Source organism: Artemia sp. Qi Xiang Cuo, chromosome 6 (assembly GCF_049724085.1).
Source record: "Artemia sp. Qi Xiang Cuo chromosome 6, ASM4972408v1, whole genome shotgun sequence".
Lineage (NCBI taxonomy): Eukaryota > Metazoa > Arthropoda > Branchiopoda > Anostraca > Artemiidae > Artemia > Artemia sp. Qi Xiang Cuo.
In genome coordinates, this window is record NC_142799.1 from 69,429,446 (window position 1) to 69,443,413 (window position 13,968).

The 13,968-nt window shown below is 36.6% G+C and overlaps 1 long non-coding RNA gene across 1 annotated transcript in view; it reads right to left on the reverse strand.

The window, feature by feature from the left end:
* The window catches only part of LOC148951552 (uncharacterized), a 92,031-nt gene extending 79,286 nt beyond the window's left edge, over positions 1-12,745 (reverse strand). Inside the window, exon 1 of the long non-coding RNA XR_016141877.1 lies at positions 12,617-12,745. This is a non-coding gene — a long non-coding RNA (uncharacterized LOC148951552). The remainder of the gene's footprint in view (positions 1-12,616) is intronic.
* Between the last annotated feature and the right edge of the window lie 1,223 nt (positions 12,746-13,968).

Genomic DNA, 13,968 nt, shown 5'->3' on the forward strand with positions numbered 1-13,968 from the left:
ACTTTCATACTGTGTTTTGGAGCGAGAAAAACTCCTTAAGAGTCCTCCACTATACCTTCTACATACAAAAGTTAAAAAAAAAATATGTAACAAATAAAAGACATGTTGCATAAAAGACAAAAAAATTGTAATACAGCGTCATATGATGAAGTAGTAGTAACGGAGCATAAAGGGGTGCAGTAATTTGAACCCTGGGACTGGGGTAATGAAACGTAGCTCCAACACTGGCTCTCGTTTGCTAGTTAGTACTCGTGCGTTTTCAATGGCAGCGATGGGAGCCGGTAGGGGGGCAGGGGTGAGTCATGGCCTCCTCCTGGAAATTTGGGACTATAAAGTAATTATAAGGAAATCAAAAGAAAAGAGAGCAGAATAAATAAGCTTTCAAATGGGGATAAATCCATCTGTTTAGACAGTGAAAAAAAGGTACACAAGTCCAGATATTTCGATCATATATCCATTGACTGTCTTCAGTAGAAATACTAAAATAATAAAATTGAAACTGACATATTTATACACGACAGAATAAATAACTTTGCGGGTCATTCATAAAATAATGAACTTCCAGATTATTCACTAGATTATTTTCAGAGAGAGAGTTCATTGACAAAGTTCATTCAAAGTCTTTATGTAATTTTCCTTCTTTAATCTTGCCCAAATGTAAAACAAATTTCGAATGAAGGAGACAAAGCTCGACAAAGCCTTCCGCGTCTTCTAATTGCAAACCAAATGTGAGTTTATAGCTGTTTACTGGGTTGGTCTCATTTCCCCATATGTACGATGACGATGTAAATACATCGTATATCAATACCAAACTTAAATTACTCTGTAAATAAGGGGGACTCCTTCTCAACACTTTCTTCATTAAAAAAAAAGTTTTTAAGTGCTTTGAAGAATTTTTTTTCCAATTGTATATTTTCTTTAAAATTCGGAAACAGGTCAAACTTTACAGTAAAGAGCTAAGGAGGAGACACGCCTTTTCATATAAAGAATAATTTGTTTGAATAGGTTTCAAATCAGTTCCTTGCTTTCAGGTGAAAAGCTCTTTTTTTAAGAAATACTATAGATTATCAAATTGGATCTCCCTGTTTGTAGAGTGCTTTTGTGATCCAGCTTTCTGACATGAGAATATTCTATGAATCTATCGTATGAATAGGAAAACCAGTCCAATTCCTTTTGAATAGGCAATCAGCCATTTTATAGTAACGGTTTGATCTGATCATAATCTTGCTATTTGCATATTTTAGACCAACCTTTACAGATGACAAATCAGCAGAAAAGTGGACTAAGTATAATAATTATGCTCTCTACAGATCATGCATGGATATAGTATAGGCCTGTGGTTTTTTAGCTTTAGATCAACTACAAAGTTTTCCAATTTTTTAATCTATTCTGGCATCATTGTATGCTACCACTTAACTTTTCTAAGGTAAAGTTTCACTCGGAAACAAGAAATGGGTATACTTGGGTAGGGGATAGACTCGGAAATTACTCTTTTCCCAAAAGCAGATTTACTGGGTTTAAAATTCAGGTCTATTCTGGTGCTACAGAAAGTTTTGAATCTCTGTCTCAGCATTCGATCTAATCCACATCCAAGACCGTATCCAGGGGGAGGGTCGGATTTGAGCCCTCTCCATTTTTAGTCGACAGGCAAAACGTAAAAAAATGAGTATAAGCAAATTGTGCTGCGTTTTTAAAAGTTTTTTGCAACCCAGAAGCACGGCAGTGAACAACGCTGCAGAGCTTCCTCAAGAAGTGGTACAAGTGAAAGAAATTACCCTGGTTAATTTAACACCACTGCACTGGATTTCGAGAATTCCACTGCTCTGGACTTCAATGTTACTAACAGGCGTGAATATTCCTATATGCAGAACTAGATATCTCCCAGGCCTAATACCTACTGAAACCGGGAACATGTAGCCCCAGAAATTCTAAAGCAAAATCTTTTCTAAATCTGAAATTTAAAAATTGCTTGTAGATTTTGTCTGTTGCAGAAGCAACACTTGAGTTTTTTCCTGTTTCTTTTCTGCCACTTATTTCAGTTTCAAACAGTTCGTTGTAAGGACCTGTAAGTAAGGAGCGACCTGGCGCAATAGTAACCGAAACTCTAAAAACAAAATTTTGATACCAATAGATATATCAAAAGAATCACATTTTATGCTGATTTCAAATATATAATTTTCAATAAGTTTGGTCTTACCCATCAAAGGTTGCGAACCTGAGAAAATTTGCCTTATTTTTGAAAAAGGGGAAAACACCCCTTACAATTCATAGAATCTTAATGAAAAATCACACCGTCAGATCTAGCGTATCAAAGTACCTTACTAAAAAGGTTTCAAGCTCCTATCTGCAAAAATGTGGAATTTTGTATTTTTTGCGAGAAGGAAGACCCCGGATGCGTGTTTATTTGTTTTTTGCGCGTTTCTTTTTCGTTTTTGGGTGATCTTATCGACCCATTGGTCCTAGAATATCAGAAGAGGGTTCATTAGAACGAAAATGGAAATTCTAGTGCCCTTTTTAAGCGAGCAAAAAGATTGGAGGGGAACTGGGCCCCCTCCCACGCCCATTTTCCCTCAAAAGTAATTGATCTTAATTTTAATATAGCCATTTTGTTCAGTATAATTGAAAGATCAAATAATTGTGTCTTTAGGTGTAAAATGACCCTCCCCCCATCCATAGTCTGTGGGGAAAGGCCTGTAAGTTATAAAAGTTGCCCATTGTTTACGTATAGTGTTTTTTTATTGGGAAGCATACAGACATTTTTGGTGGTGGGGGGGGAGGGGGGGGTGTGTGCTTGGGGGGGATTTCTATGGGGAGAATCTTCCATGAGGAGAGAAATTTCTGTGGGGGGGAGTGGATATTCTAGGGGGTACGTTACACTGGGGGATTTGACAGAATTACTATACAAAATTCTTTTTTATTGTCTAACGCTCTCTGTGCCAAAACCATCTGGCTGAACCATCCGCAAGCAAATTTACAGGGAGGGGGATTCTGAGCGAGGATGAAACTTTCTGGAGGGAATTTGACGGAGGGGGGGGGTACCTAACGTTGGATGAAATTTCCACGGAGGAGTTTTCCGTGAGGGGAGGGGTATATTTCATAGAGGGTGAGCCAGTTTGACTACTACTAAGTTTGACTTTTTACTAAAACTGAAACACGGGGGCCGTTTAATTAGAATGGGAAGCTTTTTAAAAGTGCTAACAGCTTAAGCGTAAAGAGCAAGGTATTGAGGAGGGGGCAACCCTTCATTTATAGAATAAGTCTGCCAAATTAATATACTAATTGTGTTTAAATTTTTCATGTACGGTGAGCCAAAATCGAACCTGCATTAGTTGAATTGAGGAGGAGGATTATTGAGGAGGGGACAACCCTTCATTTATAGAATAAGTCTGCCAAATTAATATACTAATTGTGTTTTAATTTTTCATGTACGGTGAGCCAAAATTTAACCTGCATTAGTTGAAAAACATTCAGAAATTAAATTAAAAAAACAAGTTTTTTAACTGAAAGTAAAGAGCAACATTAAAGCTTAAAACGAACAGAAATTGTTCCGTATATCAAAGAGGCTGATATGAAAGGGGCTGTCCCCTCCTCCACGCCTCGCTCTTTACGCTAAAGTTTGACTCTTCCTCACAACTCTACTTTTTAAAACAATAAAAAAAAACTTTAGCGTAAAGAGTGAGGCGTTGAGGAGAGGATATCCCCTTTAATATATGGAATAATTTCTGTTCGTTTTAAGTTTTAGTGCTGTTCCTTACTTTCAGTTTAAAATAAACTTGTTTTTTTTTATTTAATATTGCTAGAGAGCGGTAAGAGTCAAGTCTATACGATACTAAATTTTAGAAAGGTGCTTATAATATCTGCCCAGGCTAAAAAAGATTGTTCCTGCTAGTTCTTGAGTGAGAGCCAAGAGTGTAGGCTATAGGTGGAAAAATAACCAACATCATGCAGCGTTTGGCGTTTCTTGGAATTTTTTAAGTGGGCAATCAGGAAAATTTGTAATCAGGCAAAACTCTGGTAATTAGGGTAATTGGAAAAATTGGTATCTGATCTCAGTTTCAGAAAAAAAAATTGTATAGCACCTAATGTTGAAAAAAATTTCCCTAACGTTAGATGACATTAGTGACAATCTTGATATCAACAAAGAATTGGGGAAATGCTTCGATTTTATTTTAAGTTTTTTCAATGCAGCATGTGTCCAGGAAAAAAGTAGTGGAAGGTACGATAATCCCATTAAACCGTGGATTAGTTGCTCTCGCTTTAAATGTATGGAGAAACGTCACAAGCTTTATGCATAATTTCTTTTTAAATAAAATTTTGAGATACGTTTAAAAAAGATATTTTAAAAATAATTAAGCAATCTGATAGAAGTCCTGCAAAAGCATGGAGGGGGATTAATGAGGCGACAGAAAAGAAGAACAAAAGGTTCTCAGATACATTTAGCTCGACAGAGATATGTGACCATTTTACAGATATTAAGGAAAAATTGACTAAAAATAATCTTGGGTCAGTCCTCAGTGTCAAATGAATTCGTGAGATTTTTACCAGAAGAAGTCGACGTTTCACTATACCTCAAGTTTGTGACCGTGACGGAGTTAAAGGAAGTGGTTATATCGTTTCGTATTTCAGCAGCTGGAATTGATGTTGTTCCGTTAAAAGCTGTCAATTTCGTTTTTTGTACGATTCAGTCAGATCTTATGCGTTTCCAGACTGTCCTAAACGCGCGAATACCATTCAAATATTTAAAAGTAGCGATTGGTCCAACCCTGGTAATTATTATTATCCTATTTTATTACTATTTTATTATCCTATATTATTATTATTTGATTTTGTGTGACAAGACAAAGACAAATGACTGTATAGATGGGAAATATATAATTTGGGCTATATATTTGCACCTAAGGGTGGGGGGGGGTAAAGTATTTGGACAGTTTGAAGTCAGAAAGCAATTCTTACTTCATAATATAAATAATTGTACCTCACACATTCTAAATGCAGACCCACTATACTTTACCCCCCCGCCCCCGAAGAAACTAACAAAGAAACCGGGTTGTTCTTGAGTTTTACACATTGTAAACATGAGTGAGTGGCGTGCCGTGTAATACACAAGTACAGGAATTTGTCCCTGTATTATTTAAAAACGATCAGAAATTATATTTTTAAAAAAAACGTTTTTTTTCAACTGACAGTAAGGAGCAACATTAAAACTTAAAACGAACAAATATTATTACGCATATCAGAAGAAATTGCCCCTTCCACAAGACCTTGCTTTTTACGCTAAAGTTTTGTCTTTTTGTCCTAATTCTTTAAGAATGATTCCTGAAACACAGTGACCGTTTAATTAGAATAATAAGCTTTGTTTTAAAATACTAAAAAAATTTTAGCATAAAGAGTGAGTACTTCAGAGGAGGCAACCTTTTCCATATATGTAATAATTTCTGTTCGTTTTAAGTTTTGATGTTGCTCCTTACTTTCAGTTAAGAAAACTTTTTGTTTTTTAAATTTAGTTTCTGATCGTTTTCAAATAATACCGGGAAATCCGGCTCTCTCTCCATGTAAAATTCTGGTACTTCCGTATTATACGCCACTCACTCAAGTTTACGATGTGTAAAACTCAAGAACAAACCGGTTTCTTCGTTACTTTAGAAACAAGTCTGGGCTATATATTTGCAAATTAGGGAGGGGGTAAAGTATAGCGGGTCTGAATGCAAAATGTGTTAGGTACAATTATTCTGCATATTGTGAACTAAGAATTGTTTCTTGACTTCAAACTGTCCAAATGCTTTACGCCCTCCCCCGCCTAATGTATATATAGCCCAAATTATATATTCTCCATCTATTCTGTCACTTGTCATTGTCTTGTCTCGCGCCAAGCTGAAATAAACTAACGAAGAACCGGTTTGTTCTCGAGTTTTTCACAGTGTAAGCTTGAGTGGGTGGCGTATAATACACAAGAACCAAAATTCTTTCCTCTACGGAAAAAAACAAAGCTCAAATAAATTTTCAAATTTGGCAATCCTTATTTTCCACGGGGGGGGGGGGGTATTCTCCGAGGGGAGGGGTTTCTGTGGGGGTATTTTCCTCGGGAGGGGGGGGTATTTTCCGAGGGGAGTACTTCCTGGGGGGTATTTCCCGGGGGGGGGGGTGAACGCCGGGGGTTGGAACGCCTAGAGCCTTTTTTAATATCCTAAGCCAGTGGTCAGCAGCATTCGGCTGCTGATATATAGCTCTTTCGTCGTCAAAGTTTGACACTTAAACTAAGTCGCAAAAAAAGAACAAATAACTTAAAACTTCTCTTCACATACCCCGTCGGCACGAATAATTGGAAATCGGAGGAGCTCTGCACCACTGATATCCACATTTTGACCCGATTTTAAAGTTTTGTTATTGGTTCATTTCCGAAAAATCTAGTGTACGATTCGTGAACAATATTGGTGCTTTACCTTTTGATCCACCACACTATCGTGTTACCAAATTGCTTATAAGAGAACCTGTGTTTGTTGTTTGCTGGGCAAGAAATGAGAGAAAATAGCTCGAGGACGAAATTTGAGAAATATATTTGAACTGTCAAGTGTTAAGTTGAAAATACGTGGAATTCTGATTTACATTCGAACGCTTGCTTTACTTGGGGTTGTAAGCTGCTGAGTAATAAGTTTATGATCAGTTAGTGGTTTGTTTAAATATATGATGCTTAAGTAGAATTTTAAGTTCCTGTAGTGAATAATGGGGGTAATGGTGTTAAATTTATGGGGGTTTGAATAGTTTAACGGAAATTTATGGTAGTGAATAATTGTGGTTAGATTGTGAAAGTTCTGAAAGTTATTATAAATTTTTGAAATTGGGATAAAACAGGCGATATTGAGGCCGCATCCCCGTCAAAATTGGGGCGACCTAAATGGGCTGGCAGAATTCATTCAGCAATGCTTGGTCAACAGCTACAGCTATGATATCCAATCTTGTAAGATATCAAACAGTTCGTGGTAACGAACTGTAAGTAAGGAGCGACCCGGCTTAATTGTAACCGAAACTCTAAAAAACGGAATTTTGATAGCAATAGATACATCAAAATAATTTGATTTTTATGTTGATTTTAAATATATAAGCTTCATCTAGTTTAGTCTTACCCATCAAAAGTTACGAGCCTGATAAAATTTGCCTAATTTTCGAAAAAAAGTGGGAAACACTCCCTGAAAGTCATATAATCCTAATGAAAATCTTGCCATCAGATTCAGCGTATCAGAGAACCCTACTGTAGAAGTTTCAAAACCAAATCTTCAAAAATGTGGAATTCTGTATTTTTTGTCAGAAGAAAGATCACGGATACGTTTTTTTTTTCAGTGGTGAAAAAGAGGACTCATTCGAACAAAAATATAAAAGTTCTAGTGCCCTTTTTAAGTGACCAAAAAATTGGAGGGCAACTAGGCCCCCTCCCACGCTCATTTTTAAATTTGGATGCACCCATTTTGTTCAACATCGTCGAAAAATCTAATAACTATGCCTCTGAGTAGGACTTAATCCCCCACAGACCCCAGGGGAAGGGATGCAAGCTATGAACTTCACCCATTGTTTACATATAGTATTGGTTATTAGGAAGTTTACAGAAGTTTTCGGAGGGGGGGTCTGGTGGGGATGGTAGGGTTCGGAGGGAGGGGGTTACGTGGGAGGATCTTTCCATGGAGGAATTTTTCATGGGGGATGAGAATTTTTTATGAAGGGGTGCCGGATTCCCCAGCATTATTAAAGAAAAACGATCAGAAATTAAAAAAAAAACAAAAAAGCAAGTTTTTTCATTTGAAAGTAAGGAGCAACATCAAAACTTAAAACGAAAAGAAATTATTACATATATGAGGGGGTTCACTCCCTCGTCAATACCTCGCATTTTACGCTAAAGTATTTTTAGTACTTTCAAAAGAGCTATTTATTCTAATTTAACAGCCTTTCTGATTCAGGGGTCACTCTTAAAGAATTGGAAGAAAATTCGAACTTTAGCGTAAAGAGCGAGGTATTGACGAGGGGGTGAACCACCTCATATACATAATAATTTCTGTTTGCTTTAAGTTTTAATGTTGCTCCTTAATTTCAGTTGAAAAAACTTGTTGTTTTTTTATATAAGAATAACTTATGGAGCTTCACTTCAAGCTGGTAGGATCAAGTTTAAATTGAGGGGGAAAAAATACTGCTAATTCTGCAAAGGTGATTTTTGTTAACTTCGCAGCTACAAATGAAAAAGCGTTTGTATTAGAGGATAACTTTGAAATTGCGGCAATTTCCATATGTAAATCTTTTAATGAGTGCAGATTTTAAACTTATACTAACTAAAGTATTGCTATTTTGAATTAGAGACAAATATTTTTTACAATTTATGAAAGAAGACATTTAAAAAAAATATATTTTCTTTAAGTGAATTGTGACACCTAAAGCCACAATAGGCAGACCCTTCCTTAATTTCAAAGGCATTCAAACTTTAAATCACAGAGAATTTGGACCAAAAGGAACAGAAAAACCACAGTAAAACATAATTTAAGAAAAAAGTTGTTCGCTAGACATTATAAACAGCCTTTTGCCTATGATAATATAAAGGTTGACAAATCAGTGCTAAAATGTCTAGACATTTCATTTGGTTAATTAATAGGCTTAAAAGAACAGGTTTGGTTCATGAATGATTTACTGAGGTTAGCATATATGGCGTGGGAGAAGAACTAATAGTTTTTTGGTGGACTGCACATTTTGGTTTCAACTTTTTACTACAACAGCTATCCAATAAAAAAATAAATGAACCAGGGTTTGAATTAGCCCCGCTTTTTTCCAACTTGTAAAACCTTGTCGTTGCTAATGACTAGTAATAGTCTATATAAGAGGTGGCCAGTCTGTAACCTGCGAAGTTTATGAGTTCAGTTATTTAACCAGGTTCGAAGTTCCAGGATACTGGCTTTCCAGCTTCACTCATTTTCTTCCACCTCTTGTAGACCTCACAGTGCAAAGTATACCACACAGGTCGGTCATGCTTGGCACAGTCCCAGAAACGCTTGACACAGTTCTGCCACGCTTAGCACACGCCACCTGTTGTACGTGTTTCTTAATAGTTGGTGCCCCTCGGTCAGCTGTCGTAATGCTTAAGCATATCTTAAACAGCTCTGTAGCCCGAAATTTTGAACGCACCCTAGTTCATATTATCAAATCGACAGTCTCGTACCGCTGCAACCTATTTCATGTTTAAAATTTAGTTCTTTTTTTTCCTTTGATACTTCACTAATTTTTATATGTAAAAGTATACAATTTTTGATCGTAAATAAAACGGATTTTGTGTTCATGAATTTTGCTTTTTCCCCTAGGAATAAGTTTCTCTCTTAATGTACCAAAGACAGTGAAAATAGAAACAGTTTGTTGGATTTGGTTAAGTGGGAACTTTCACAACTGTACATCAATCAGTTCGTGGTAACGAACAGTAAGTAACGAGTGACTCGGTTCAATAGTAACCAAAACTCTAAAACCAAATTTTGACATAAATAGATACATCAAAAGAATCAGCTAATTATGCTGATTCCAAATACGAGTACATAAGATTCATTAAGTTTAATTTTACCAATCGAAAGATACAAGCTTGAAAAAAATTGCCTTGTTTTTGAAAAAAAGGGGGAAACCCCCCATAAACGAGAAGGGATCTTTAAAAAAATCACACCATCAGATTCAGCATATCAGAGAACCCTAATGTGGAGGTTTCAAACTCACATCTGTATAACTGTAGAGTTTTGTATTTTTTTTGCCATAAGAAAGATCACGGATGTGTGTTTATTAATTTATTTCTTTTCCCTGGGGTGATCGTATCGAGCCAATGCTCGTAGATCGGAGAAGGATCGTTCAAACGGAAACTAAAATTATAGTGTCATTTTTAAATGACCAAAACTACTGGAGGGCAACTAGCCCCCCTCTCGCGCCCCTTTTTCCCCTGAGTCATCCGATCAAAATATTGAGATGTTCATTTTGTCAAGCATGGTTGTTGAAAGGTCTAATAAGTATGCCTTCAGGGATAACATGACCCTCAACAACCAATGGCCTGTAAGTTGTGAAATTTGCCCTTTGTTTACGTATAGTATTTGTTATCGGGAAGTATACAGACATTTTATGGGGGAGGGGGGGGGGGTGTGAATTTTCCGGTGGGGGTATTTTTCACGGGAAGAATTTTCCGTAATGTGGGAAGTTTCCTGTGGGGTTGGTGAGCTTTTCAAGGGTAATTTTACAGTGGGGGAATTTCTCAGAACTCCTATAAGAAATTCTTTTTGTTTGTCTTACTTTCTCTTTGCCGACTTAATTTTGCATGTGGAGATACTAAGGGTAGTTGTTCAGGGGAAAGTTTCACTGGGTTGGAATTGTCTAGAGGATCTTTCCTTGTGCGAGGGGGTTTTCCACGGGAGAAATTCTCCTTGAGAGAACTTAGGGGGGTGGAGAATACGGGGAAAATCCTCCATGGGAGAAATTTATGCGGAAACAAAATTCCAACGTGGGGTGAGGGGGAGATATCCAGAAAAAGTCTTACATGGAATTAGGACTTCCGCCAAGATTTGAAAAACAATTAGAAATTGAAGTCTTTTTTCAAATGAAAGTGTGCTTAGAAGAATTTTTCTATTTATTACTTTCAACTTAGAATCTACCTACTCTCTAAACATAGATTAGTTTCAAGATGGTAAATATTCGTGTAACAGCTTGTACTACTTCGACAGGTAATGCAAGAGGCCTGTAAGTTAGCCATTTTTCTTTTAGTGACACAGGCTAAACTTCAACCATGACGTTAGGGGGGAGGCTAGAGTTACGTATATATTACAAATAAATAGGTAAATATATAAGATAAAAAGTGAAATTAATATGTAAAAATATGATTTCTATCTAATTCATACGTTATAAAAATTCTATTAACAAAATTTTTTATCGGTTTGGAAAGTCTCATGACCATGAAATAAAAAAGTAATTTAACAATCCTTATTGAAGAGTAATATGACAACAGTCAAAGTTCCTTCCAGATTATTTCATTTTCATTGTCAACACGATAGCGTTGATTTAGTAAAGATGGTATGGCTTCAAGTTTTATCTTTCAGCTTGTCAAAAACAGATGGGCGTAGAAAGTTTAGAGAGGGCTTATTCAATTAGGATGAAAAGTTATAGCGCGATTTTAAGGGTCAAAGCCAATCGGAGGCCAACTAATCATTGTTGCAGCGTCCTTTGGGCCTTCTGGAGCCCTCGATATACCAAACTTGCAATGGAGTCCCCCCCATCCCCTCTTTATCGCACATCTTAAATAATCATATTATATCCCTGTCGACCCTATATCCCTGTGGATTAATCATCTCAAATCCTGTTGTTTTTTGTTATTTCCGCTTCATTCACTGATCGTTTTTTCCTGATGATGTGACAGGGAACAGGTAACATCGATAAAACTTCTCTTATTAAGGTGGGTCCATTGTGCACCCTAAACGCAACTTTGGTATGAGGGATATTGCCATTGAAAAATAAATCATGCTTAAATATACCATCTATAATGCTTAGCTTAGTATTTGATCTTGTTAAACCCTTTTCATGATAGATGGCAGGATTGTCAATTAGCTTGTTTTAAGCTGGATTTTTCTGTTTCTTCTCCAGGTAGCACTGACTAAGCGACTTCATAAGCAATGATCAACCACACCTCGATGGATGGACCTAACATCATCATTTTGAGAACCAACACGGATTTGGCTTTACTTATTAAACTTCCAATGATAAAGGCAGGCGAATCCACGGCTTTAACCCACTGCACATGAAAAAGGCAAACGAAGACACACCTGTATGGTACCAAATGAGCCGAACTATGAATTTTAAGAACCACTGTTCACACTTTCAAAAGAAACGACCTATTAATACTCCTATTAAATTTTGTCTATTCTGGCAACTCACAATCTCTTTGTCACAATCACAGGAAAGAAATTGTTGAATGGGCTTCGGGTGGATTGACTTACTTCATTTAACAGGTCAAGGAAAAGCTTTTTCTGAGCACCTCTTGCTGGAAAGTATTCGTGTTCTCTTAATGAGTCTTCTTGAATTGTTGATCAAAAGTTATAAAAAAAAAAAAAAACATCTTTTGGTGAACTCTGTTTCTTGGCCCTTCATCCAGGTAGGGTGATGGGGGATCGGGTGTAAGCCGACCTATGGTTTCAGAGACCCTCCCTGCTTACCTTTTCCGGATTAATTCGGGTACCCGTTTGGAGCTGGGTCGACTATGCCTGAGCCTACAGAGTCATACCACTGATCCTTGTTCCAAACCCAAAAATATGATGTTCACATAATTCAATGTTCGACCATATTAGGGTTTGGATTTGGCTTCCTTTTAACTGTAAATGACAAAAAAAGTATTCTAATACCGAAAAATTGCAAGAAAAAAGCCTGCTGTATACGAGCCACCTAAAGTGTATTTGACATCTTCTCGGTACATCCTTTATTTACTTTGGTAATGAAGCCAGATATCGTGCTATGAACCAAAATGACAAGTTGCTGGTTTTGCCCTGAACATACCACAAAAATCATTCTCAAAAAGATGCAAAGGATAACTTTTTAAAAAATTTATTGGCTTCATAGAATCATACAAAATGATTACCTCGTACGGATATCCTTTAAGTCTGTGGCCATGAAATCTTCCCCAAGATACTTGATAAAAGATAAAAAACAGTAATGCAGTTATAATTCTACACAGGCAGAATCCCATGTGATAATTTTTGTGTTATTAATCACAAAGATAAGAGATTGCAAAGTTGAGTGATTTTGATTCTTGAATCTTGGATTTTTAATGCCTAGGGATTTGGATTCTTGCGCAGGGAGGAACTTTAGTCTGCTGCTCCGCCTACAAAAGCGTTCATTAAGAGAAAAAGGAGATTAGCCCCCTTGAATCACTAAACCGCTTTGATGCAATAAGAAGAATTAGACTTTTTTTATTATTAATATCCAGTTATCGGAATACTGAAAACAAAATAGACTGAAAAAAAAACAACTTTACTGAAAACAAAATACATAAAAAATGTTTTCACTTTTTAAGTGAAATCAAGAATAATAAAGACTTTAAGGAATAGATATCAGTATGTGTATATTAAACTGTCAATTCGCATTCATTTTTTTCAGTAAAACGCAAATTATATTCTGGTCTTCAGAAGACATGGGGGATGTGGGCCCTACTCATGTTAATTTCTGCTCGTTTTGAGTTTAACTCTGTTAGTTATTGTAACTTCTGTTCATATTGGGCTTCATTTATTTATTTATTGTGAATTGTGGCAGTTCTTTCGTCTTAATACCCTTAGCCTGAATAATCCTGGCTTTGGTAACAGTAGTAGTATTACCAGTAGTAATAGTGGTAGCAGTAGTAGTACTAGTAGCAGTATAATTAATAGTAGTAACCTTAACTTTAGTAGCCGTAGTAGTAAATGTTTTTTGTCTTTTGGTTAGTTCAATATCCCCCACAACAAGCCCTGTAAGTTTCAACTCACGCACAAAACCGTTCCTAAGATATTACTGATACGTCTTTTTCAAAACCTGTACACAGACAATGTGTGCTGATTCAGTTTACCTTCCCCCCTTCAGTGGCGGATCCATAATTTTTTAGGGGGGGCAAAATAGGTTAAACTGATAAACTTGCGTTAGGAGCATGTTTTATTAATACATACTTGCGTTAATTAAGTAAATTATACTACTTCACACTATGTTAGGGGAGCACACACCCCCTCGCTCCCCTGGATCTACCACTGCCCCTCTCCCCTTAGTATTCCTGAAAGTTTCACCTTCACACCCTTAAAAATAGTTGTAATAGTAGTCACAGTAGCAGTATTAGCACTAGTAGTACTAGTAGTAGTAATAACAGTAATAAAACCAGTACTACTAACAACAGTAGTATTAGCATGTTGCCTTTTGGTCAGTTGAACATCCTCCTAATCAACTCCTGAAATTTAATACAATTAGCCA